Source organism: Cotesia glomerata, linkage group LG7 (genome assembly GCF_020080835.1).
Source record: "Cotesia glomerata isolate CgM1 linkage group LG7, MPM_Cglom_v2.3, whole genome shotgun sequence".
Lineage (NCBI taxonomy): Eukaryota > Metazoa > Arthropoda > Insecta > Hymenoptera > Braconidae > Cotesia > Cotesia glomerata.
The window spans coordinates 9635022-9661924 of record NC_058164.1 but is presented as its reverse complement, the minus strand read 5'-3'; the positions used below and the strand labels follow the sequence as shown (position 1 = coordinate 9661924).

At 31.7% G+C, this 26903-nt stretch overlaps 1 protein-coding gene, 1 long non-coding RNA gene and 1 other non-coding gene across 4 annotated transcripts in view; 1 reads left to right on the top strand and 2 right to left on the bottom strand.

Moving 5' to 3' along the window:
* LOC123269792 (IQ motif and SEC7 domain-containing protein 1) overlaps positions 1 to 26903 on the bottom strand; it is a 142357-nt gene that overhangs the window by 90813 nt on the left and 24641 nt on the right. The window contains exon 1 of one of the 2 annotated variants that reach the window (XM_044735634.1): positions 8802 to 8920. The exons of the other annotated variant lie outside the window; for it this stretch is intronic. The gene's annotated coding sequence lies outside the window, so the exon portion shown is untranslated. Of the gene's footprint in view, positions 1 to 8801; positions 8921 to 26903 lie in introns of those variants that run through there. 2 annotated transcript variants of the gene reach the window in all.
* Positions 1007 to 18548, bottom strand: LOC123269795. Its single transcript, XR_006510463.1, has 3 exons — positions 18397 to 18548; positions 4850 to 4852; positions 1007 to 1018 (listed from the first exon to the last, which is right to left on the bottom strand). It is a non-coding gene; the product is annotated as an uncharacterized LOC123269795 (long non-coding RNA).
* On the top strand, positions 13210 to 13283 carry Trnak-cuu. The gene has a single exon. It is a non-coding gene; the product is annotated as a tRNA-Lys (tRNA).

The window sequence follows — 26903 nt, the reverse complement described above, 5'->3', positions numbered from 1 at the left end:
GATTGATTCGAGATATCCTTGATAAAATAGTTGGAAACAAGTGTTTTTTTAACATAACCCCGACCTTTTTTGGAATAACTTTTAAACGGCTTCACCGATCAATTTCAAAATCTAATCAGCTATTAGCATAAAAAAATTACGTCGATCACCGTCAAGCCAGTCAAAATCGGTCAATTCGTTCAAGAGATATCATGAACGAAAGAAAACCGAAAAAAGTGTTTTTTTGGAATTACTCCAAATTTCCTAGTTTTATCAATTTAAACTTGAAGATTTTACATAAAACTGAAAAAATTGCGTCAAATGCCGCCAACGCGTAAAAATCGGTTGATTCATTCAAAAGTTAGTGCACGGAGAAAAAAATTTTGCTATAGGAACTCTATAGTAGTTAGTTGTAAAAAGTTCCAGTAGGTTAACGTTTTCTTATGGTAACAATACCGTTTGGCTCCTGCAACTCTACATAGTTGAGCTCTGAGAGCTAAACGTTATTTACCTCTCACAACTCTACAGGATCGTTCTGAGACTATAACAAATTTTTGGCAGTCTGATTAATAATTTTTTTTACGATTTAGCATTGATAATTTAATAAATAAATGCGACAGAACGAATTTATATTTCCAACAATAATTGTATATGACAAATAAGAATAGTATTATAATAGAAATAAAATAATAATAGAACTTATATTACAAATAAAAATTATTTGTAAAATAAAAATATGGTCGTCACAAAATTATCTTATTTTCTTGATTATATTAATAAATATTGGACATAAAATCACTACCGTATATGCACAAGAAAAAATAAATGAAAACAAATTTTATTTTGTGTTAAATGGGGTCTTTTGAGTGTATTCCAATAACTTATTACTTATCACAATATATTCAACTAATAAATTCAATTAACAGTCACTGCTAATGAACCTTGAAAAACCATAAATACAAAACTGTTCTAACGAAATTCAATTTGACAAAAAAAAAAAACTAATTCTTTAAATAAATAAACTGGAAACTTAATTGTCCTCATATATTTTTAATAATATGGATGAGTAACAAAATAATTCTGTTTGTCATTTTAGAAGGTTATGAAATATGTCAGCGCACTCCACTACTGCGCAACGTAGGGCGCTCCCAACTATACCGTTTGGCTCTGAGAACAATCCCGCAGAGCTCTGAGAGCTCAACAACATTGAGTTATCAGAACTAAATAACATTATGTTACTGTAACTCTACAACGAATAGTAAACTGTGTATAGTTGTGGTAACTCTACAGTTAGGTTACCAGAACGAAATTTTTTTTTCCGTGTGCGGTTTGAAAATTCAAAAAATATTGTTCTATGAAACTTGTATCAGACTTTTGAGCTCGAATAGCTTAAAAGTATAGAAAAGCTATCTTTTTAGGCTCGAAGAGCTCAAAATAACTTAAATTGTATTTTTGAGCTCAGAGAGCTCAAAACCATCATTAGTGCAATTTTAAGCACCTAGGTATGGAATTAGCGGGAAGTTGCAAGAATGGCCTTCAGGGTCTACCGTTTTTCTATTTTTTTTTTTTTTTATTGATCAATAGGTACATAAAAATTCGTTTATAGAAAAAATCCGTGAAATAACTTTTTTTTTTCTCATTTAAATTTTTGTTCCTTACAAGTCATCGGCTTCTAATACAATAGAATAGTAACCCTGTAACTCATGTAATTAACATGATTATTTTTAAAATTCCATTACAATTGAAAATTTTTTCAACTTCAAATTGAATGTTATAAAAAAAACTATATATTCTTTTCTATTCTGATGCTTACTTTATAATTAAATGTCAATTTGTTTTCTATTAAATAATGAAAAAAATTTTCCAGGTAACTGACAGCGTACATTGCTCACCACCACAATTATTTAAAAATTTCCATGAAATATAAATTGTTTGAGTTGAAAAAAATGGACAGATTAGTCGAGTTGTGACAATCAATTTACACACTTACAATTATCTCTAAATTAACAATAACAATAATAACCAGTTCCAATCTAATGAAAAGTAACTTAATCCAATATTAATTATAAACTAAATAATGTATGCATTCATAGATATAATTAAATTATGTTACCGAATACGCACGTCATCAAATCAAACTACATTTTGAAATTCGTAGTAATCTCATATTACTAATTAAATACCAAATTCAAACAAAGTTAATTAAATCCTTCTTAAGTAATGAGTAAAACCAGAGATTTAAAAATTTTTTCCAATCGTACAATTAAAATTAGAACGTAGAGAAAAAAAATAGTTTTAACCAATTAAATGGTAATTTGGTGTGTAATAAGCATGTTAAATTACACAACAGCCATGAAAGCGAAAAAAGTAAATTAACGCTTAAAAGTTTGTAGAGGCGTTTACGATTGAAGTACAAGAAGCACCAGTGGCATGAAGCCAACAGCGTTGTCAAGTACCAAGTAACAAAACAATGAAAGTGCAATCAGGGTTGATCGCTTCTCGCTAGTGAACGCAAATTATACTGAGTAGTAGCTATAGATTAGGTCCTATACTAACTACACATTTACCTAATGTATGTATCTACGTGAGCTGTACTGTGGACTACATACAAATAAACCAGATGAGTAGAGTGGTATAACATACATATAGTCAATCACTATATACCAGGAGCCGCGAGTGTAGGTAGGCGCTAAATCAAGGTTACATTCTATCTATGTACTATATATTAGTTTAGTACTATAGGGCTACACTGTTCAGAGTAAATTAACTGATATGCTATAGAATTACCAAACCTGGCAAGCTTCCAATTTGGTCAAAGATATTTTACCTATGTCTCATAAACCTAACGACGTACATACATCACACACTTGGAGGGATATATCAACATACGATCGTCTTCAAACCGCGATTCCCTATTCATTATTAATTTGGATACAATTCAGTATTAATACATTGTTATTCTGTTTAGTGCGTTTGGATAATTTATTTTCTCGGTAACGATTCCTGTGGAATTCTTGGTCTAACCGCTGAGACCACAAACTCTAATCTAACCCATATCACTATCAAATAATATATATTAGAATCAGATAATAACAATCATTAAAATAATAATAATAATAATAATAATACACTGTAAAAAATCCGGAGTGAATCGGGAGTGAATTTCACTCCCATGCGGAGTGAATATATATATATATATATATATATATATATATATCTACATATTTTTTTTGACAATTTTTAATTATAATTAATTTATAAAAAAAAAATAAATAATAAATTAAATTTTTAATAATTAAAATGAAATATTATATTAAAAATAATAAAATAAATTTTTAATAATTAAATATAAAAACGGTTTATAAAAATATTTTCTTTACAAAAATTTATTTATTTCTAAATTCATTTATTTTGGGAATGAATGCGGAGTAAATTTTATTATTAATAAAAATTAACTCCTCGGAGTAAATATCACTCCCACTGGGAGTGAATCAATTAAAAATCATTCACTCTTCATTCACTCCGCGTTTACTCCGCAAATTTTTTACAGTGTAATAATAATAATAATGGTGATGACAAAAATTTGTTATGAATAGCTGGGAAAAAAACAAAATTCCTTGCAAGTCAATACTTATAGAAAAATTAATCAGATTTATAAGAGAAAATGTTGAACCAAGGAAAGTTATTTTGAAAGATTCAATTGTCTTTAATCAAGCAGAAAAATTAAAAACTCAAGAAGTTTTTTTTTATTTAAGATAATTTTAAATTCGAGAATTTCGCAGCTTGCTTCGATCTTTTTTTTGTCTGGTTCATGATTTTTTCTCTCTAAATCAAATTTACTTTCCTATCAATGAACAACGGTGTTGTTCTAATAGCATTACATGTGAAAATTGAAACAGCAACATCAACTCTCGAAAAAAATTCACTGACAATTACATCAGTTGCAGATACACAACAATAGATACTTTAAAACTTTAATACTTTTTATAAAAAAAAAAATTTGAATCTTAAATATATATTTATAATGTAATTATTTTTGTATTTTATAGTCAGTAATTATTACTATGCGTAATTAAAAAAAGAAATTAATTACAAACAAATAATAACAATAATACTCGAATTAAAAATATTCGAATCCAATAAAAAAAAAACCCCTAAAGAATAAACTAGAATCTATTCGAACGACCTCGTCAAGTACGAACAAACAAATTCCTTCTCTGAAATCGTATATAATTGATTGCCTGACCGCGCGAGTCATGGCATGCCCATCGCATCATGTCATGAAATTACTATTCTTATTATATTATTTTTCTTATATATAATATATATTAACAGAGACTTGAACTCGTTGGCACACTCGTTTTTGTGCTCATTCAACCGATCGGTTTATGGGCTAGGTTATTCCATCCCACGTGAAGTCAACGAGCCGATTGGACGTCTGCTCTCATCAACATCACAGCATTCACATCAAAGAGTCTACTAGTCTGTTACATGCTGTATGTTCGGCTTGTTGTCACATTACATATAGACAAGTACTCATACAAGCAAATTTACTTTTATTTTTTCCGTTTTTGCATTGTCGACATCACGTGTGTTTGTGCACAATAGCAACTCTCATTGTCGCGTCCGGTAGTGTCTCGGGGAATCATTTTAGCACAGTTGGGTGCAACCGTCTACCATTTACTACATATTAAATATACTACACCATCAGAGAAAGAATTAAAAACAGGTACATTAATATAATACAAGGTACTCTACTGCATCATGATGTTGGGTATATTTAACTGGATATTATCACGCCTACTCCTTGGGCTCTTTCCACTTTAAGCCAAGGCACATAGTTATTATTATCACTTATTACCGACATGACATCCTTGCGTGCTTATATATACATATACATTGAGCATTTAATGTCGCAGACAGAATATGTACCATGATTGCTATGTGACTCTTGATTATAACGATCTCTATACTAATACTGTGTCCAGCTCTAGCTCTAATTCCAATTCCAATTCGATTTCAATTTCTCGGTGCACGTAAGTAACAGAAATCACTAACTGTTACATTATATATATATATATATATATATATATATATATATATATATATATATATATATATATATATATATATATATATATATATATTTATATTTGTATACCTATTTATGTAGCAAACCTGTTTGTACTTATGCTGCCGTTATTTTAATTTATTTTCTGTAATGGACGTGCGTTGTTACCTGTCTATCGGATCTCATGTCTGGTGCCTGATGATTATTGTCATCGTGATAATGAATCTAATGTATGAAGTATGTTTGATTCAAGATCTTGAATTTATGCTAATAAATGTCTTTCATTTTTCGTATTATCATTTATTATTTATTGTTATTAGTAAGAATCGACCAGTGATTAGCTAAGTAGACAAGTAAAATCCCGATATCGGTAACTTCTTATGGTTTCAGATGGTAATGTGAATGTGTAGTAATGTAGTGGTTTTAAAATTACCACAGACTAACTAAACTGCTAGTCTAAAGAAATAAAGAAGCAACTTGGCATTCCTACCACAAGATCACTCCACCGATCGGCTTTTATATAGATCCCTGCTGTTTCAACAGTTTTGATGTTGGCGGTGTCTTGATCTTACTTAGCGGTACTTGTATGTTTTTATTTTCGTATTTTAAAGTATTTGTAGTTATTGTATTACAACGGTATGAAAAAAATTTAATATTTTAGATTGTATAAAAAAATTGAAATTAATAGTGAATTTTTAAATTCTTATTGAAGTTTTTTCTCATGACTTACAACTAATTTTATTTAGTAAGTTGATACGAAAAAAAATTTTTCGTCGTGTTAGAAAAGTTGAGGTGAAAAATTTTTGTTTAATGTTTGACTTTTTTGTATAGTCATTGAATACAATTGTATTGAATCAACATACAAAAGTTTTAAACAAGAACAATTGAAAAAAAAATTTGTCGATAGGTTAATTTTTCTAATTTTAAAAATTTGCAAACTAAAATTTAATTTTTTTCGTCTCATTTTCAAGTATTTTTTCCTTAAATATGACGTCATTAATTATTAGTACAAATTTAATCCTTCAATTTAACATTTGCAAAAAATTAATGAAAATCTGTTAAATAATGTATGTATTTTTTTTATGCAAAAAAAGTGTACAAGATACAAATTATTTCATTTCTTTTAATAAAAAAAAGAGATAAATTCTGAATAAAAAAGTGCATCCGCGTTCCTATTTATTCAGTCCTTCCCAATTATATATATTCCTCTTTTTTGTGAGATTAAATCTAATTGGTGATAATACATTTTATTACATTAATAAAATTAAAAAGAGCTTCATTTAATATAATAGATTTCATGACAGTGTTATCTTACTAAAGATCAGGTAATTTAAAAACTAAAAATTAGAGAGATTTTCAGTTATAATTATTATTGTTATTATTATTATTTTTATAATTTAATTATGAAAATCTTAACAAAAATCAATACAAGATAGTCAAAGTTGACGACTTATTCACAAGTTCTAAGTATTTTACTTCACTTTCCTGGAAAACTATTTACTTCTTAATGTGATTATTACTATTCAATGAAGAAGTAGAAGTAGACCGGGCACTAATCGATTCCTACTTCTCCGACTTTATAAAATAAGTTACCGACAAGCAAGCGCTCTTTGTTATTATACGGAGAAATTAAGTTTGTTTTAATTAAAAACAATGTCATAGTAATTAAAATTATAGCGTATACTACAATTATTAAAGCTCCCCCTCTTCAGACAAAATTTTCTTAACTGCATTTTTATTCATCTTACTTATTATTGCTCCTGACTCATGCCATTACGTGCTCTGAACTAAGAAAAAACGTAGAATCTTTTAAGATACTCATTTTTTTTTCGCTGACGTTGATATCAAGAATGTCAGCTAATAAGACATCGTTATTCTTGTACACGAAAAATATGAAATGACCTCATTATAAATATTTCAGGTAAAAGCTCTGTATTGATTTTATCAAAATACTTCGGATATAATATGCAAACCTTATTTTATTAACTCGAAATAAAATCTAAATTTATTGAGAGAAAATCAAAACTTTAATATAATTACAAATTATTTATATTCTGTTAGTCAGTCAATTTGATTTAAAGTTAGAAATTTTTTACAATGTATGAAAATACTCGATGAAATGATCAATTTTTACAAATATTTAAGCTAGGATAAAAATCTAAGATATTGAAATTAGCAATCATCTGATTACTTTTAGAATTTTTTCAACAGATAAATCATTACAAAAAAATAATTAAAAAAAATTTTACATTTAGAAATAAAAAAAATTATGAGTATGATTTTTTAGAAATATTTTTTTAGTATATATTATTAATTTATTAATTATTATTAATTTATTCTTAAAATCAAACTAAAAAATCAAGTGTCTGGATAGAAAAAAGGATTTGTTAATATTTATTAACTCTTCATAAATAATTTTTAAACGTCAGATGATTTAATAAGTATTTATTAATAGCTAATGAACTATTTATTATTGATAATAGTTAAAGGGTATTTATTAACAGATAATGAATCATTTATCAAAGATAATATATTAACTGCTAACAAATATTTTTATGTGGTTAGTAAATATTTTTTTAACTATTATTATACATTTATTTGGACTATTAAATATAAAATGAATATAAAAATTCTATTTTGACATTTTTTATTACCTAATAACTTTAATAGATGAAAAGATTCCACACTGAGAGAAAAATATGGTCAACTGAACTAGGAAAATCTAGTTAAATAGCATCACCACTATTTAATTGCAGTTCTTGTACCTAACATTATTTATTATATTGAACCCCAATGGATAGTTACTTAAACTATTTTCAGTTAAATATCAGCTTAATAGCCATCTTGATTAACTTTAACTCAGAAAACAGAAAAAATAATTCGGATAGCTCGGACCGGGAATCGAACTCGGATCTTTTGGTTATGCACGAAGGGCTCTTCCAGTTTAGCTATCTGAGATGTTGTCCGTAAAAACCTTTCAGTCACCTAATAACTTTTTGTTTAACACGATAACAAAAACATATTTATTAAAATATAGTCGATATAACTATTTATCAATAGTTACTTAAACTAATGCATAGTTTGAGTAACTACAAAAAAAAAGTTCAAAAAACTATATTTTCATAATTGTGATGTTATGATTCAGTTAACTATGCACTTTTCTCTCAGTGCAATAGATCGGGTAGATTAAGTTTTTTTTTTCTTTTTTTTTTAGAATAAATATGAAAAATTAGATAAGTACTAAACACCATTAATAAGATTATAAAATGTTTTATTTGGTGGTGTAAATTGTTAATGTAACATTTCAAGCTAGGTACATTAATCTTAGGAATGTTTATTCACTGTTAATAAATGTTTGTTGACTCTAATAAATTTAATATTTCTCAAAAAAAAATATTAATTAAAAATTGAAAAATGATTGCTTATTGAATAAATTAATAAATTGTCGCTAAATAAGTTAATTTATTAACAATTACTAAACTCTTCTAAATGTGCTGATTGCAGTATCATCATAATCTAAAAAAAACTTTTAATTATTTTTTATTTGATCTCGAGAAACTAATTATAAGTGCCATTTATTATATTTGTGGCAACAATAACAAAAAAACAATATTAAAGACTTATCACCGATTGCGATATAAAAAACTAAAGTCAGACTTGTAAAAAAAATGTAAAAACAAACAATGTAGATATATGAAGTAAAACTTGAGAGTGATATGTAATGGTCTTGGTTCTTGATTATTTTCTTTACCTTGAGTGTGCTTTTTTAACTCTGACAATGTGTAATCAGTTTAAACGCTCCCTGGAGGAGTATGTAGTAGCATCTACAGTGGATATCCAACACTATTACGATGTACTGTCTACATAATAACAACAACAAACTCTACCATTACTTTGTAGATAGACAATGCAATGATAAATGCATTTTCCATTTCAATTGAAATCACAATTAATAAACAAACAAAAGAGCTGTCTATTCATGAAAATACTCGGGAAAGTGATAATTTATTTTCCGTATAAACAAAAAAAATATATGTAGCTATATAATACGAAAGAAAAGAAGTGAAGATCAAAAGCTCTCCTGGTCTTAACATTCACATGGGCACTCTACTCGGAAAATCACAGAAGCCACACAAAGGAACTCGTCGTCGTCCACTCTGAGCGTCGCGACGCCAAGTCTCTCTTGGGCTCCTTTACTACTTTCCCCTTCTCGTTCTCATTTTCAGTGCAACTGAGCCCGTCACATACAAAACTTGAGACCGTGGACAAAGCAATGGAAAATAGTAAGTGAAAAAAATAATAACAATAATAATAATAATAACAGTAATAATAAAAACAAAATCACGGACGAAAGAAAAAAATTTTTTAAATAAAAAAATAAAAACTAGACATAGAAAAGCCGCGGAAAACGGAAGAAGATAAAAAACGCGAGGGAAATGGCGTCGAGCTTTCCTCGTGAACGCGGCCGTGCCGACTATTTCAGCTGAGAGAAGAAAGAGATGGAAAATTTATCTCTTTCACTTTTACTCTCTCTTCTCTCCTTTCATCTCTTCGTGGCTCCTTTGGGTGAATTTAGCTTGAGTGCGCGTGTGCGTCACATCGTACTATTGCTTTTGTGGTAAGCGCGCTTGTGCGAGGAAAAGCGATTGCAATTCATGTGTTATGTGATGTGACTATCATATATAGATTATGGGTGTATGCTATGGATTGATGTATGACGTATCTGTGTGCAGAGTATATGTGTAAATATAGGTAAGAGATAGGTATATGTGTAAATATAAATATTTGAAAAGGGAGGGTAAGAGCTTTTTAATTTTTATTTAAAAGCGAGACTGTTTTTTTGTTAAAAGTTAGTCAACTTTTGTTTTTCAACTAACGGATTATTTTTTTGTGACTTTTACTTGCAATACTAATTCAGAGTTATATGGTTTTACCTTTAATAAAAAATATAAATGTAATTGTAACAAACGTCTAACATATTTTTAAGAATTAGATCATATTGAATCTTGAAAAGTTTCTTAACTAAAAAATTTTTCTTGGCTAAAAGGATATCTTACTTAAGAATTTTTTGCTTAGATCAAGACAATTAAATTCTATAAAAAGATTTAGTAGTTCAAGATTGTTTTGGTTGAATTAAGTTCATTTTTCTATTATTGTCTACTAATTTCATACTTGCAATAAACTTACTTGTTCATGAAAACAGAAAAGTAATGACAAGATAAATCATTTTATAGCAAAAATTTCAAAGTTTAGCAGTTAAAATAAATTGGTTGAATCTGGACCACAAGATTGCAGCCGACTGTGTATCAAAATGGTGGCAAATTTTTTATCATTACTAAACTTATGGTGCAAAAAGTTTCATTTTAATAAAAAGTCTAAAAATTTATGATTGCAGTGGATTTTTAACTCAAAAGAACTTCAAGGAAGAAAAATAAACTTTTGCAAATTTTTGTCATGACCTACGGAAAGCTTTTTTTTTTTTTGTAAATATTAATAAATAACAATATAGAATCCTTCCAAAGTGAAATTAGTTTGCGTTCAGTAAAACCAAGAGGGTTTTTAAATTAAAAAAGCGAAATAGAAGACGAAATTGACGTTTAGAGAACCGAGAATACACAAAACGTAGAGCACACGGAAAAAAAATTTCGTTCTGGTAACCTAACTGTCGAGTTACCACACAGTTTACTGTTCGTTGAAGAGTTACAGTAACAAAATGTTATTTAGTTCTGATAACTCAATGTTGTTGAGCTCTCAAAGCTCTACGAGATTGTTCTCAGAGCCAAACGGTATAGTTGGGAGCGCTCTACGTTGCGCAGTAGTGGAGTGCGCTGAAATATTTCATAACCTTCTAAAATGACAAACAGAATTATTTTGTTACACATCCATATTATTAAAAATATATGAGGACAATTAAGTTTCCAGTTTATTTATTTAAGGAAATAGGTTTTTTTTTTTGTCAAATTGAATTTCGTTAGAACAGTTTTTCAAGGTTCATTAGCAGTGACTGTTAATTGAATTTATTAGTTGAATATATTGTGATAAGTTATCGGAATACATTTAAAAGACCCCATTTAACACAAAATAAAATTTGTTTTCGTTTATTTATCTTTTCTTGTGCATATACGGTAGTGATTTTATGTTCAATATTTATTGATATAATTAAGAAAATAAGATAATTTTGTGACGAATATATTTTTATTTTACAAATAATTTTTATTTGTAATATTAGTTCTATTATTATTTTATTTCTATTATAATACTATTCTTATTTGTCATATACAATTATTGTTGGAAATATAAATTCATTCTGTCGCATTTATTTATTAAATTATCAATGCTAAATCGTAAAAAAAATTACTAAACAGACTGCCAAAAATTTGTTATAGTCTCAGAACGATCCTGTAGAGTTGTGAGAGGTAAATAACGTTTAGCTCTCAGAGCTCAACTAAGTAGAGTTGCAGGAGCCAAACGGTATTGTTACCATAAGAAAACGTTAACCTACTGGAACTTTTTACAACTAACTAACTACTATAGAGTTCCTATAGCAAAATTTTTTTCACCGTGCAGCAAATATGAGTAAAAAGTGGTAGAGATAAACGAGTAGTGAAATAGAATATGAGGGTTACAAGTTATATGTTATATATGTACGTATGGATAGGGGATGAAATGAAAGGAAGAAAATTACAAAGTAAAATGGTTGAGGAAGCAGAAAAGCACGTGTGTAACGATTTAGACAACGAGCTCAAGGCAAGAAGAAGGGATTAGGAACCAGGAAATAGTTGGATTCGTGGGTGTATAAAGTTTAGTTGTTGATTGTTAGGATAGGATGAGATGGGATAGGACACTAAAGAGTACAAGTAAAAGTAAAGGTTAATGCAAAATGATGAGAGCATTAAGGATCTGGTTTAACGAAAAGCACCACGGCAAATAAAACTGAATCGTTATATTAATAGACACGCACAAACGTCAAAGGGATGCTGGAGGAAGGAAAGAGATAGCTTTATGGATAAAACGCCCGATGTCCTGATCCTGTACTTTTGCTCTTTCTCTCTTTCCAACACTCTTGTTCGTTGGTTTGTTCATTGTCATTAATGTCCTCTTGGTGTGTATAATAGTAGCAGTGAATTCTGCGCATGATCTACTTAAAGCTTTTCACTGTGTACGTATGTATGAGTAATACAAAATGTATAATGTAAGTGTGTGAGAAAGAGATGAGTATCAAAGCAGTAAAGCCTCTTTGTTCCAGTCTCGATTTTATGTGCTTGTAGAATAGAATGGCTGTTCTATAGCTTTTGATCTCTTTCTTCCTTTTCCTTTACGTTATGTTACTACTCAGTGACTGTCACTACGACTGGGTTGTAATTTTTAGACCCTACCAATTAACTAAATTCATTTAACCCGTAACTACGTTTATTTTATCTTTACCAAAGTTTTTTGATGATCGATTTTGTTAAGTAGACAAACTAAAGCTCGATTTGCTTTGATTATTTTTAAATTTGCATTCCATTTCTGTTTAAATTATTGATGCATATAACGGGTTTTTATTATTATTGTTGTTACTCATACATTTATACTGTAATTAATGGAGATTTTTAGGTGAGTTCTTTTTACCTGAAATTGAGTGTCTGTTAGATGAAAAATGTAAAATATGTGATGCGAAATCGATAAAAAAAGTTATTGCCGAATCGGGTTCTTTTCTTTCATGTACTGAATACGTAAAAGAGGTTATAAATAAAAGGATCAATTTAAAAATTTTTTATGACAACTCTGTATTTAAAAGTATTAAGGAAAGTTATTTCGATCGCGTTCTTACGTACGAAGTATTTTAAATTTTGAGGATATTTATTTTTAATATTGAGATAAGAATAAATTTTTCAAATATTTGAATTGTAATAAATAATAAGCAAACTATTGATTGTTTTGATAGAAATTCAAAGGATAAAAAAAAAAGAAAGGAGAGTTTCGAGGTTCTTGTAATTTAATTTAGCTAAAAGTACATTTGAAACTAGTGTGTTAGATGTATGGAGTAAATTTACATTTTTACATTGCACGTGCACTTTTAGTTAAATTGGATTAAATAAATTTAAAGCGCTTGTTCATTTTCTCCTAAAAATCATAGCCCTTAGAAGGTGTTGCAAATTTAAAACATTCGCTCGCAAGCCCGGCTAGCTCAGTACGGCAGAGCATGAGACTCTTAATCTCAGGGTCGTGGGTTCGAGCCCCACGTTGGGCGGTTCTTTTTTGTGTCACATTTCTTGTTCTGATTTTTATTGTTTCTTTTCCGATTTATAGTTTTCCATATTTAATTTTTAATTTTTCATTTCTGATTTTGTTTTTCAAATAGTTTTTTAACGCTAAGAATTATCGAATTTTTCTTAATATGCATCAAAAGACCCTTCAATGGTTGCAATTTCTGCACTGACTTGTTTTACTACACGAAAAAAAAATTTCTTTAAGAATTACCGTTAAATCCACTGTAATTGTAGGACATTACGCGATCCTTAAGTTATTGTCATTTTTTTAATAAGAATTGTGAAAACATTCATTTATTTTAAGGTAGACTAGAAAAAATTTATGGAAAACCTAATAAAATTAACGGTAGATTACGATAAATGTGTTGAAAAAAACTTTAAATTATCTCACTTACCGACAAATAATGACTGTCATCTGTCTCACGATTACCGTGAATTTAATGGTAATTTTCAAAAAAATTTCTTTCAGTGTAAACCGAAAATAATTTAATTTTCCATCTATTAAGTAAAATTTTACTATTACATTTGTTCCAACAATTTTGCAAGTTTTTGATCGATTTAAGAAATCTATTATAATTTCGGCTGCTAAATAGTCTTTTTTATATTTAAAAAAAAAAAAATTTTTTTAGTCTAAAAATTAACATTTTTCAAAGATTTTTTTTGATAAACTTAAAAAAAACATGTGACATTTGAAAATAAATTTTATATATCATTTTTAAGGCTTAAAATATTAAAAACGCTACACCAAATAATTACCAAAAATCGTTGAGAAGCAGTTTAATTTTTTTTTTTTCTAAAATCATTCTGAATTGCTCAGCATTTCGTATTTTTATAGCTTTTTAAATTTTAACATTAACGATAACTTATCTAGGATCTGTTTGAAACAATTAATTACAGAAATTATTCAACGATTAAAGTTTGAACAGCTACTAAAACAACATTTGGTTACATACTTTATTTGTATTATTTTGTTGCATAAATTTATCAATAATGTCGATTAATTTATGCGAGGGTAGAAATTCATAATGAAGGGGTTTATGCCCTCGTTGAATATTTCTGAGCCAAACGAGGTCTCAAGGAGTCAGTTGAGTGCATGAGAGTTCAGTGGGAAAGTAGAATACCAAGTATATATCATATAACAACACCGCTTATAAATATATAAACGAAAGGAAGTTTTTATTATTCGACAATCTCGATTCTAACAAAGCCCCACTGAGGGAAATATTTTACCTATTTAGTTTCTCAATTTCCGTGGTTAGCTGTGCAGTTATGACCCGATTAATAACACAACAGATTTAATAGCTGTAAGCCTGATATGAATTATTACACTTACGCCAGATCCATCGCATTGGACTAATTAAAATTTATAATCGCGATCTTACAATAAATAAACATTAATTTCTTATTGTTATCGGACTTATGAATTTTAAAATAATTATAAATCATTTTTATTACACAAAATAAGTAAGCACAGACGGAAAAATTACAGTTCTTCATTTTCTTTCCCGAGTAAAAACAGAATTCCGCCGCAACACCGCTCCACGGCTTTTTAAGCACCGCACCACCGCTGCACTACAGCCGTGACAATTTTGATTATTTTACAAGTGCCGCATCAGCACCGCACCACCGCCGTGACAAGTAAAGAATTTTTCTATTCACCGCACTACCGCCGCACCAGCGCCGTGACAAGTAAATAAATTTCTATTCACCGCACCACAGATGTGACGCGCCCGGGTAAAAATAAAACTATTAATTTTCACGAAAAAATAATAAATTTCGTTCGACCGCCGCACCATACTGCTGTTTGATAGTATATACATTGAAATAAAATATTTGTTGATCATTCAAATAGCTTAACTAAATTTTTTTAGTTAACTATGGCTTGCAGCGCAGTAGGCAATGTTCGAGACTTCCATGCAGACGATCCAGGTTCGAATCCCATCACAGTTCAATTTTTAAAATTCTTTCAGAGTATTTCGATAGGCGTACCGCTTCTGTGTAACTCGAGGACGAAATTAAAAATCTACATCAACAATACGACTAAAAAAATCAATAATTTCGCGGTGCTTTGACCTGATTTAAAAAAATTTTTTTTTTTTTCATCGTTATTGGATTGTTATTTTTTCATCGTAATCTGGATTGTTATTTTAAGAAAACGTTATTTAAGGATACGTTGGATAGTCATTTTAACAATATTTTTTTCTCCGTGTAGGCATTTGATTAAAAGGAGGTTGATCAATAGGTCTTACATTAAGATTTCTAGTCGCATTATTTATTAATTAATTATTGCGTGATAAATTAATTATGATACCATTTTTTGTGAAATTGTAGGTATGATTTAGCATTGATGCGGCGGTGGTGCAGCGGTGGTGCGGCGATGCTAGGGGGAATAAATTTTTAGCGTGCGATGTAATAGTCCGCCAAACGGCGGTCGTGCAGCGGTGGTGCCGCGGCATGGTGCGGCGGTCGAACGAAATTTATTATTTTTCCGTAAAAAATAATAATTTCATTTTTACTCGGATTGTTTGCGCCGTGTAATTGTGAGCTAACAATTTTTTTATTACACTTTTCCGGTCTTCAAAAAACTTTTAGTAAAATAAAAACAAAAAATATAAAATAATGCAACCAAAGGATAAGGGGCGTGAGTTTTTTTGTACATCAAGAGTACTGGAAGGAAATTTTTTGTCACCTCGAGTCTTTCATGTTACAAGTAATTATCGTACGAGTCTTACGCGCCACAAAGATTTTTCCTATTAAAAATGTCTCGTGAGCATCCAATTTTTTAAAATTCTCTTTTTGGATCATAAGAAAAATTGCAAATTAAAAAATTAAGATTGAAGATGTTAATAAATAAAAAACCTTACAAGTTATAAATTGTAATAGAGAAGCAAAAATTCAAACAAATCGCCTGGATAAAAAGTTTAAAGTAAAAAGTCGCCAACTTAGAGATTTATTAAGCTTTAGATATTTATGACAGAGAATATTCAAAATTTTTTTATATTATGTAAATCCGCTTTCTTTGAGTGAGAACAAAAGAAGACAAGATTTAGTCCCTAGTCCAATAAGTGATCTTGTAAAAAAAGATGAAAATATGATAAAATAAAATAAAAAGAGTAATATTTCTTTTAAGACTCTTAGCTTTTAAATCTGAGGGGGAATCGTTTGCTTGATCTAGTCTTCACGGGCTCTGACTCCCTCACGGGCGCTGACTCAAAAGGTCTTGAAAGAACTCAGTAAAATAAAAGTCTCTCCCACGTTGCTACTGTTGTTGTTATATTACTTGTTCTTGTTCTTGAAATAGAAGTTACTACAGGTCTTTCGCACGTATACAGAATATATACTTCGCTAAAGGTTCTCTTACTTATACACACTTAAATACACCGCGTAATTACTTCGACGCCATCAACCACGGTTAATTAGTTTTAGTATAACTTTATTGTACAAACAGCTAAACCGAACAAAATAAATGATTTTCTTAGTTTGATAAAACAGTTACTGTTTAAATAAAAATTAATCTGTAAAACTGCACATTTCAAATACAAGCGAGTGGATGCGCTCCATTCTCGTCAAGTCACTTTAATTTTTATTAAACATCATAATTATCTTGACTAACATACTTAAAAAAGTCTACTTAATTGAGAAGAAATATTATTGATTCAATAAAATTATTTTAAAAAGAACCGGTTGTCTTGATTCAAGAATTTCTAATCGTGAAACTCGATTTGTTGGTTTGAGAAATTCTACAACTTCGATCAAGAGTATGTCATCTTCCTGAGCTATAATCTAATTCTTCATTGAAAAATACGATTTCCTCAAACTAAGAATGATTTCATTTTATTTTTTAAATTTTATATTATTGGCTCTGAAAAAAAACTTCATTCAAAATAAAAAAAAAAAAACCCTACTTGAACTCATTTTGAAACGTATGTGAAATTCATTTTTGATGATATCGAAAATATTAGAATTCCGAGCATCATCGGTATTCTTAAAACAAGTCGGTAATATCTTAAATCAATATTGCCGATTGCCTTAATTTAAAAAATTATTGAATCAAATATATAGGTTATCTTATTTAAAAATAGTAGTGTTTGGTTTAAGACTAAAATTCTTGAATGATGAATTTTTTCTCTTCATCCAAAAATATTATCTTGATTCAAAAGCAAATGTCTTGAATTAATTTAAGCTGAAAATTTCGAGACAAAAATGAAATTTTACAGAGAATATTTTTCTTGAGTCAAGTAGTTTTTTTGTTCCGTGCATGAAAAAAAACTCTCTCACATTTTATTATATATAAAAATACGCTAACAACTTAATTTTTTTTATAAATTTTCCAATCTACAACGTCGTAATTAGTCTATTATTTTTATTTTTTTTTGACATCAGCGTTCAATTCTTTTCTTATTTATTTTCTCAAGTGACTACTAATTACTTTGTCTGGTTTCTGATCCATTAGCAACCCTCTACTCGTGAGACCGAGATTGTTGGCCGTAAGAAAAAACTTGAAATCCTGGTTCGTGTCGTCGCATATTTTTAATTAATATTCTAAGCCTCGTTCTCGGGACGGAAATATTTTCTACAGATTAAACTCATTATATTATATATGTATTATATGTATATAACACATCACAATAAATATCATATATAATATATATGTGAGCTAGGAATTTCAGCGATGCGTCTAGTCTGGTGCAATAGCCATTCAGCCTCAGGTTTCAGCCCGTATTATTTATAGAACCTGAGGGTGTTACACCCTCGACTTTCCCTTTTCCTTCCTGTCTATCCCATGCACTCTTTACACCCTAACTCACTCACTTACTACACGTATATTGTTGTCTACTATCCTTTGTATTGATCGATAAACCTAAATACGTCGGAAAATATCGGCACCTATTGTTCTTTTCAAATAGGATTTGAAAAACAATCAAGTCCAATAATAAAATATTTATTTAATCGAAAATAAGAAAAAATCATTTATCTGAAAAATGAGCAAATTTATTAAGAATTTCAGAAAAGAAATTGAAAAAAAAATTTTTTGAGAAGAATATTTTTCTTAAAATTTTTAAACTCAAAATCTTAAGGTAGTACTATCGTTACCACAAGAGTCAAATCCCAAGACCTAACCTTATTTGATTAACGTAGTAGATTTCCCTATACTAAATCGCGTTGGAGAAAGAGAAGCAGAGATAAATTTTGAATGTTTTTTATTAACAAATATTCTCATATTCTCTGAAACCATACTGATTGTTATTAAACATATTTTAGATGTTATTTTCTCTCGTTGTCTTAATTTTTATAAGAATCTGAACGTCCATTTTTGTGAAATAAAATAAAGTCTGTGATTTTCCATAAGGATCAACGGTAAAGGTAAAAATATGTAAATATTAATATCTTTTTTCAGTTCTCGGTAGGCCTCTAAAAATTTAAGTGGTTAATTAAGATATTATTAAGTGGTTAATTAAGATATTATGTACCTATATGCCAAGTTTCATCAAATTCTGAACGTCAATTCTAAAACCGGTAGTACTACCTTCACTAAATACTGACAGTACAAAAAAATCATATTAAGAAAGCTTTGTTGTAAGAAATTAAATTTTCTATGAAAATTTCCCCGTATCTCTCATATTTCGAGCGGAATTTAAATTTAAAATAGAAGTTTAGAGATACCCATACAGACCAATACTGAATAACCTAGCTTTGGCCGTTGAATGGTAACCCTAACATGGATAACCTAGCCTTGGCCAAGCCTACAGTCAGCCTAACTTTCGCCAAGTTTGTGTAACCTAACCGCTGTTGAATGATAACCCTAACATGGGCCAAGACTGAATAACCCAGTTTTGGCCAAACCTAGAGTCACCTTAACTTGGGTTTTAAAGTCTCTATATTTACGTGACATCGTGACATGGCAACCTAGACTTTGGCCAGGACTGGGCAATCTAGTCTTGGCCAACCCAATGATTACCCGAGCTTAGACTAGAACTGGATTCCCCAGCCATGGCCATTCAACAGCGACCCAGACTTGGGCCAGGACTGAGCAACCTAGCTTTGGCCGCTTCAATGATTACCCGAGCGTTAGCCAATACTGGGAAGCCTAGCCTTGGCCGTTGAATGGCAACCCAAACTTGAGCCAGAATTGGGCAACCTAATCTTGGCTATTCAGTGGGAAGTCCAAACTTAATTAATCATTAAGTAATAGAATTTTTAACAAAAACAATTACATATCGTTAAGATTGATATAGTCGTAAAAAAAAAATTAAAATATAATAATTTACAGTTGAATTTTTAATATTGATAATTTTAAACATTAAAATTCACAATAAAATATTAAAAATATACAGAACGACGTACAAAGTCTAAAGTAATATAAGAACTTGACTTTTGTATTTTTTTTTAATTAATAAACATTTGTAGAAAATAGTTAATTTTCATCAAAACACAATATTAAATAACATAAATTATATAAATATTAAACCATTACACTTCGTCACCATATAGATTTAGTTTATATCAATGATGAGATATATATCAACTTATCGGTCGTATGGCGTAGGGGTTAGTTATCGGTCAGGCAAGCGCGCGACTCGGGTTCGAGTCTCGGTTAGGGCAAATGCGAATTTCACTTTATTTCTATAATTAGCGAAAGTTAGGTCTAAATTAAAAGTTAAGTCGTCTAAACTTGCGTTAGCTCTACATCAAAATTGAAATAAATCAATGACAATTAAAAATTTACTATTTTGTCATTTCAACTAAAAACTACTCATTTTATACAAAATAATTTAACCTTTTTGTAGAATTTTACTATTTTATTTCAGAGAATTCAATTTATTCGAAATTGGGTTCTTATACTAATTTGGTTTAACATTAAACAATTAAGGTAGTTCTTTCCCAACCTATAGTTTATGCTACTGCTGTCTCTTTTATTCGTTAGTGTCGCCTCTCTTCAGGCTATCGCTCACTTACTTCCACGCATGAATTTATTTGTTTACTTTACTAGTTTATCAATGATTTCTCAAAAACTATGAGGTAGGGAATTTCAGAATTTTGTAGGGTAATTATACATATATTAATCTAAGTAATATTAGTTTTTCGTGAAATTCTTAAAATTTCTTCAATACAAAAATAATAAAACTTCGCGGTTTTCTCTCCTTTTTCCCATACCGCCTGTGTAAACGTGTCATTTTCAATTGCAATTATCTTCGGTTATACGTGGTAAATCGTCTCTAAATTTTAACAGCGTGTGTATTATGTATTCAAATACTTCTATATGGAGTTTGGGAAATTTCTTGAATTTTTTATTTTTGGGCCTAACTACCTTAAATTCTAAATATATTTTATAATCTAGTTCTTTTTGTAAATTCTATAGTGATCAATAAGCCTGGGCTTGCTTTGACTCAAAAACTTGGGCCAGTCTTGGTTATAATGATTGGGCCAGTCTTGGCAACCAAGCTTGGCACCCTGTTATCACTCCAGACTTCTACCAAGGCTGGGCCAAAGCGGGTTTACAAGTATGGGCCAGAGATAGACAGCATTGCGCCAAGCGTGGCCCAGATCTGGCCCCGTCGTATTTTCCTGTATGGGTAATAGAAGTTTAATTACAAATGTTGAGCTATTAAATTTTCTGTTAAAGTATAAGTAGATAGATACATGTACTATATTTCGTGTATGATTTCAACTAGTGTAAGTACATTATACACTGATAGAAGGATTTAGTACGGAGTACTAAACTGATTTAGTAACAAAATTTTTATTCATTTATTTGGGAGAAACAAATATTTTGTACCCATCAATATTATTTGTTACAGTTTAATAAATGATTTCTTTATATGAATGTATGTATTTATTTCCCAAAATAGGGGTACAAACAGCGGACCTCCGTTCCGCTTTACAAAAAATTCTTAAAATCTAGCTTAACAACTATCTTATACCTTATCTTCTAACCACAACTATTTACATTTGTCGGGAAAAAGAAACGGCTGAAGGCCCAAAGAAAAATACCACCCACACAACACACCCATTCCTCCATGATTCCTCTCTCATACCGTTGGACTTCCATTTCCGCTGCACCTTTCTACCTTTAGCTCTGTCCTTCCCCATCCCTTAAGTTCTCTATCTCAACTAGCCAACCTCTCCTTGACCATCATCCCCAAGCACCTCCTCTCTCATCTCTTGCCACCCTCTTTCTACCCCAAAACCTGTGCATCCTTCCCAAACATGTTCCCACCCTCATCTCCCACCCTCTAGTTTCAAAAAATTTTTTCCTCTCTGCTTCCCAGCCCTCTAATCCTCTTCCCGCGTTTATCCTTTTTCTCATTTCCATTTTACACCTCCATGGTAGCAGCCCCCCTTCCCCTTCTTCTATTCTTTTTTCATAACTCCATGCTCTCAACCCTGCCCTTCCTTCCAATAAATCCCTTTGCAGCTCTTCCCTCACCAGATATCCTACTACTTCCCTTGACACCCCCAGAACCTACCTTAAGTACCTTTCCTCTAGTTTCTCCATCTCTTTCCTGCCCTTCCATCCCCAAATCTCTACTCCGTAGCTGATCACCGAACATATCAATTTATCAAATAACCACAGCCTTCTGCCACAATCTTTTCCAAACTTCCTCTTTCCTATTCCCCAAACTTGTCCCATAATCCTAGCACCTTTCTTGACTCTTTCTTTTACATGCTCTCCTTGATCTCCATTGGTCTTTATTACATACTCCAGATATATATATATATATATATATATATATATATATATATATATATATATATATTTATTCACCTCTTCAATTTCTTCGCCTTGCCACATCCAAGTAACTTTCTTTCTCCTCCCACCTCCTTTCCTGCACCTCATAACTTTTGTCTTTTTCACGTTCACTTCCAAGCCCTTCTTCTCCACGTACCTCTCCAGAGTTCTAATCATTCCTCTCATTTCGTCCTCGTCTTTCACCAGCATAGCGACATCATCCGCGTAAGCCAGTGAGTATACCTTCTTGCCCCCCATCAACTCTACCCCTCCCCATTCTTTTTTCCAGCTCTTAATCCAGGTCCGCCATACAAACAGTACAAAAAGCAGCGGACTCAGCGGACATCCCTGTCTCACACCTTTCTCCGTCCAAAATTTTCTTCCGCTATCCTTTCCAACTCTGACTTTTCCCCATGTCTCCTTTAATACCTCTTTGCATCTCTTCACTAACCCTTCCCCAACTCCTCTCTTCCTCAGCGCTCTACACAACTTTCCTCTGTCCACCGAGTCAAACGCTGCTTTAAAATACGTAAAGAACTATCGTTTTGCCTTTCTTTTTTGCTATTTCTCTATTAATCAAATAGTTCAATACGTAGATTATCCATCATCCCCTTTCCTCTTCTGAATCCAGCCTGACTCTCTGGTAGAAGCCCCATTTTCTCAACATCTATCCTCATCCTTTTTTCTAGTATTCCCACGTAGACCTTGTACGCCGTCTGCGTTAAAGTGACTCCTCTGTATTCCTCTACTTTACTTCCCTTCCCTTTTTTCACAATAAGCACCACTACCCCTTCTTTCCAATCTTCTGGCCAACCCTCTCCCCTCCATACCCTTTGACATATTCTCCATAATTCCATTTCTATCTTCTCACCTCCATATTTCCACGCCTCATTCGGGATTCCATCTTTTCCCATTGCTTTATTATCCTTCAAACTTTTCACTATTTTCCTTATCTCCTCTAGCGATATATCCCCTTCCTCCTCCTCCTCCATCTCGTCTCTCGCATCATTTTCCTCCTCCACTTTCCTACATTTCCTCTCTTCTGTCCCTCCAAGCAGCTCTTTAAAGTAAGCGTCCCATTCTTTCATACTTATATCTTTCTTTATCTGTTTTCTTCTTTTTCTTCCTTCATTTACAACTTTCCATACTTCCCCTTCACTTCGTATCTTTTTTATCCATTCCTCCCATCTCTCTTTTACCTCTCGCACAGGGTCTTGTATCTCTTTTTTTCTCCCAAATAGAGGTCCTTTTCTACTTCATTACTCCTAAACTTCTGGAGCGTTTTTCTTAAGTTAATTTTTTCTTTCCTGCATTCCTCGTCCCACCAACTTGATTTCCCCGATTTCTTCTCCCTAATTTTCTCCGTCACCTTAATTGCCCTTCTCGCCTTCTCTTTCAGCTCCTGCCAGTCCTCTTCCATGCTTCTTTCTACTCCATCCCATTCCTTGAACTCCTCCTCAAATTTTCTTATGCCTTCTTTCGACCATATTCCTCTCGTTGTTCCTTTAACAGCTCTTTTTCCTCCTCTTCCACTCCTATCCCACTTCACTCCAATTCCTGCCACCACTGGCATATGGTCTGATTCTACTCTTTCCTCTACTTTAACCTCCGTTATCTTTTCCTGTAACTTATTGTTGGAAAGTACTAAATCAATGACCTTTCAGCCCCTTTCCCCTACAAACGTCCATTCTCCTTCTTCGTCTCCCTTAATACACCCATTCGCTATTGCCCAACCTCTTTTACTCAGGAATTTGCACAGTTCATTTCCCTCTTTGCTTACCACCTTATCTTTCGAGTTCCTGATTTCTTCACCATCTTCTGAGATCAGCCCACCCTCTCTTCCTGTCCATGCATTGAAGTTCCCTCCTATAATCGCTTTTTCATTGACCTCTTCCATCCATCTACCCATCAACTTCTTTTTCCTCCCGAAATCACGGTTTATATAAACTCCCACCACCCACCACCACTCGTTTTAGATCTTCTCTCTCCTTAACACCTTCTTCCCTCAGTTCGTCAACTCTCTTGCTCACTTTTCCACATTTCTCCTTAATTCTATCTCCTAGCTCTTCCAATTTTTTAAGAATCTCCTCCATTTCAAGTCTTTTTTCCGGCGATTTCCCAATTTCACCTCAATTTCTGTCCATCCCTCGTCACTCACAATGTTTCTTCTACCTGCTACAATTTCCTCTTTCACACCCACCAACATTCCTCCTTTCACTCGTCCTCTTCCTTTTTGCACCCTTGCCTTCTGTAATTCCCATATGAAACCCCTTTTCCAGCTCTGTTTTATCCTTTCCCAGCCTGTCTTATCCACCCAGGTCTCTATTAGTACCACAACATCCCACTCTTCCAACCTCTTCCAGAAGTTTTCATCCTTATCTTTACTCCCACTACATTCCAGAAGCCAATTTTATACACTCTCATGTCCTTTGCCTTAACTTTTCTCCCCTCCCCCCTTCTTTTCCATCCCATTCTTCCCCCCCCCCTTTCTCCACCACCATTCGTTTACCCGTTTCCCTTTTCTATTTTCCAACCTTCCCCCGACTCATTCCATAGCCTCAGTTCGTCGTTAACCCACATCTTCATGTATCCTACTTTTACCCTCTTTCCATTCTCTCTCTCTTTCCTTGCTTCCTCTATTATCAACCTTTGTATTCTTCTTTCTTCTTTCGTGAGATCGTCTTCAATTCTTACTTTTTCTCCTTTCAATTTACTTTTTGCCATCGTAACTTCTCTTTTTTTCTCTAACCCTTCCATTTCTATCAGCACTAAACCTTTTCCTTCCTTATCAATCCCTCCAATCTTCCTCATGCTTCTTCTGCCTCCTGTAACTCCTATTTTCTCCCAAATTCTCTCGATCTCTTGGCTCCATTCCTTATTTCTCTGCATCTCTACACCTTTGACAATAATATTCTTCCTTCTCACCTCCCTTTCTTGTCTTTCCACGCTTATCTCTAGGCTTCTAACCCTTTCTTCCGTCTCTTTGCTTACCATCAGTCCTCCCTCCTTGAAAACCACTTGTCCCTCCTGGTTTCTCCTTTCCGCTAGCCTTTTTAACTTTTCCATCCTTTTTTCCAGCTCATTCATTCTCGCCTCGTTCGCTTTCTGACCCTCCAACCATATCTTTTTTAGATCTTCTCTCTCTCTAACACCTTCTTCCCTCAGTTCGTCAACTCTTTTGCTCACTTTTCCACATTCCTCCTTAATTCTATCTCCTAGCTCTTCCAATTTTTTAAGAATCTCCTCCATTTCAAGTCTTTTTTCCGGCAATTTTCCCACTGACCTGCTCTTCTTAAAAACTTCGCTTTCCTCCCAGTCCGCTCTCAGTCTCAACACACTTTCTTCTTCTCTATCTTTCCTCTTTCCACTTATCACCGCGTCTGCTAAGTCCCCTACACTCCCTGACCTCCCGGTTAGGAACTTGTTTTTAAATTTTCCCGCTTGTTTGCTTTCTCCACTAAACATACTCCCTTATCTACAACCCAATCCTACCTTACCTACTGCCGCCACTTACTCGCGCTGCACTTCAGTGGAATTTAGTTTACATTTTTTAATTTGTCTATTATTGATATGTTAAAAACTTGTTTAATTTTAAATTTTATAAATGTCTCAAACGAAAAAAAATAATTTAATCAGATTCTTTTCTTTATAATTCCTTATATTTTACTTAAAATTATATAGATAGATAGATTTGTTACATTGTACAGCAGTAAGAACTGCCTTTTACAATTTTTTCATCACAATTGTACTGCCTCTCTCTATTTCACTGCGTTCGAATTTGTTTTTTCTTTCAAATTTTCACTGCGTTCAAATTTTACTGCGTTCAAGTTTCTGCCTTTCAAATTTCGCACATAAATATCACAACCTGCTCTTTCAACTTTTTATAATCACTGCGTATCTCTTGCGTCTGTGGACCGACTTGTGCTTCCTGTACTGTATTTACCCTATTCCTCACCTCTTTCGAATGGCTGTTGGAATAGTGGCGATTGGTTGGTTTGGAACTATTCTAAACCAACCCCCGACGGTTGGTTTGGAACTATTCTAATAACCGTCGGGGCTCGAACCCTCGCCTTACGGCATGATGTGCGAACGAACTAACGATATAATGACTTAGCCCGCTCGGCCATCCTGCCGCTTACTTAAAATTATATATTTATTTTAATTATTTTTATTTATTTTAAGTTAAAAAGTTAGGTTACACGCTAAAATTAGTTAAAAATTAATTTTTTTGATACCAATAAACGATTTATTGAGTACCAATAAATCATTTATTAAATACTAGCTACTACCCGCCCGCTCCGCTGGGCACATAAAAGAAATGTATTTTTAGATCTAGACTTGAAATTTATTTGGAGTATTCTTTTGACTCACAGATTCCAAACTCCATCGGATTGGCCTGTACCTTTTATCTATGTGATTATTCTAGCTAATATTCATTGTAACTTTCAATGTGCAAACACTATGTCATTCCCGCGGCTTTCTTGCAAAAAATGAATAATTGACACATAAAAAAAAATTGAAATGAGCATTAAAGGTTTCAGTTAAAGTAATTGCAGGTCTCATAAGTGAAGTTGAAATCTGCCTAGCTCAAAGTGCAACGAATTTAGCTGTTAATTAAAATTTCCATTGTGACATCAATTTTTCATAGAAAATTATTTATACATGTTTTCTTACGAATTCTCTTAAAGTAAGTAGCCAAATTTATTTTCCACATCTCAAGTGTTTAGAAAATGCATTTATTTTAATCTATTACATTCCCGAAATCCCGTAATAAGAACATTTCATCGGTTATGATCATCTAAAAAGTATTTAAATCCGTTGAGCTTGGAGGCCATCCTTGTAATTTCCTGTTCCTTTTGAGATTCTATCA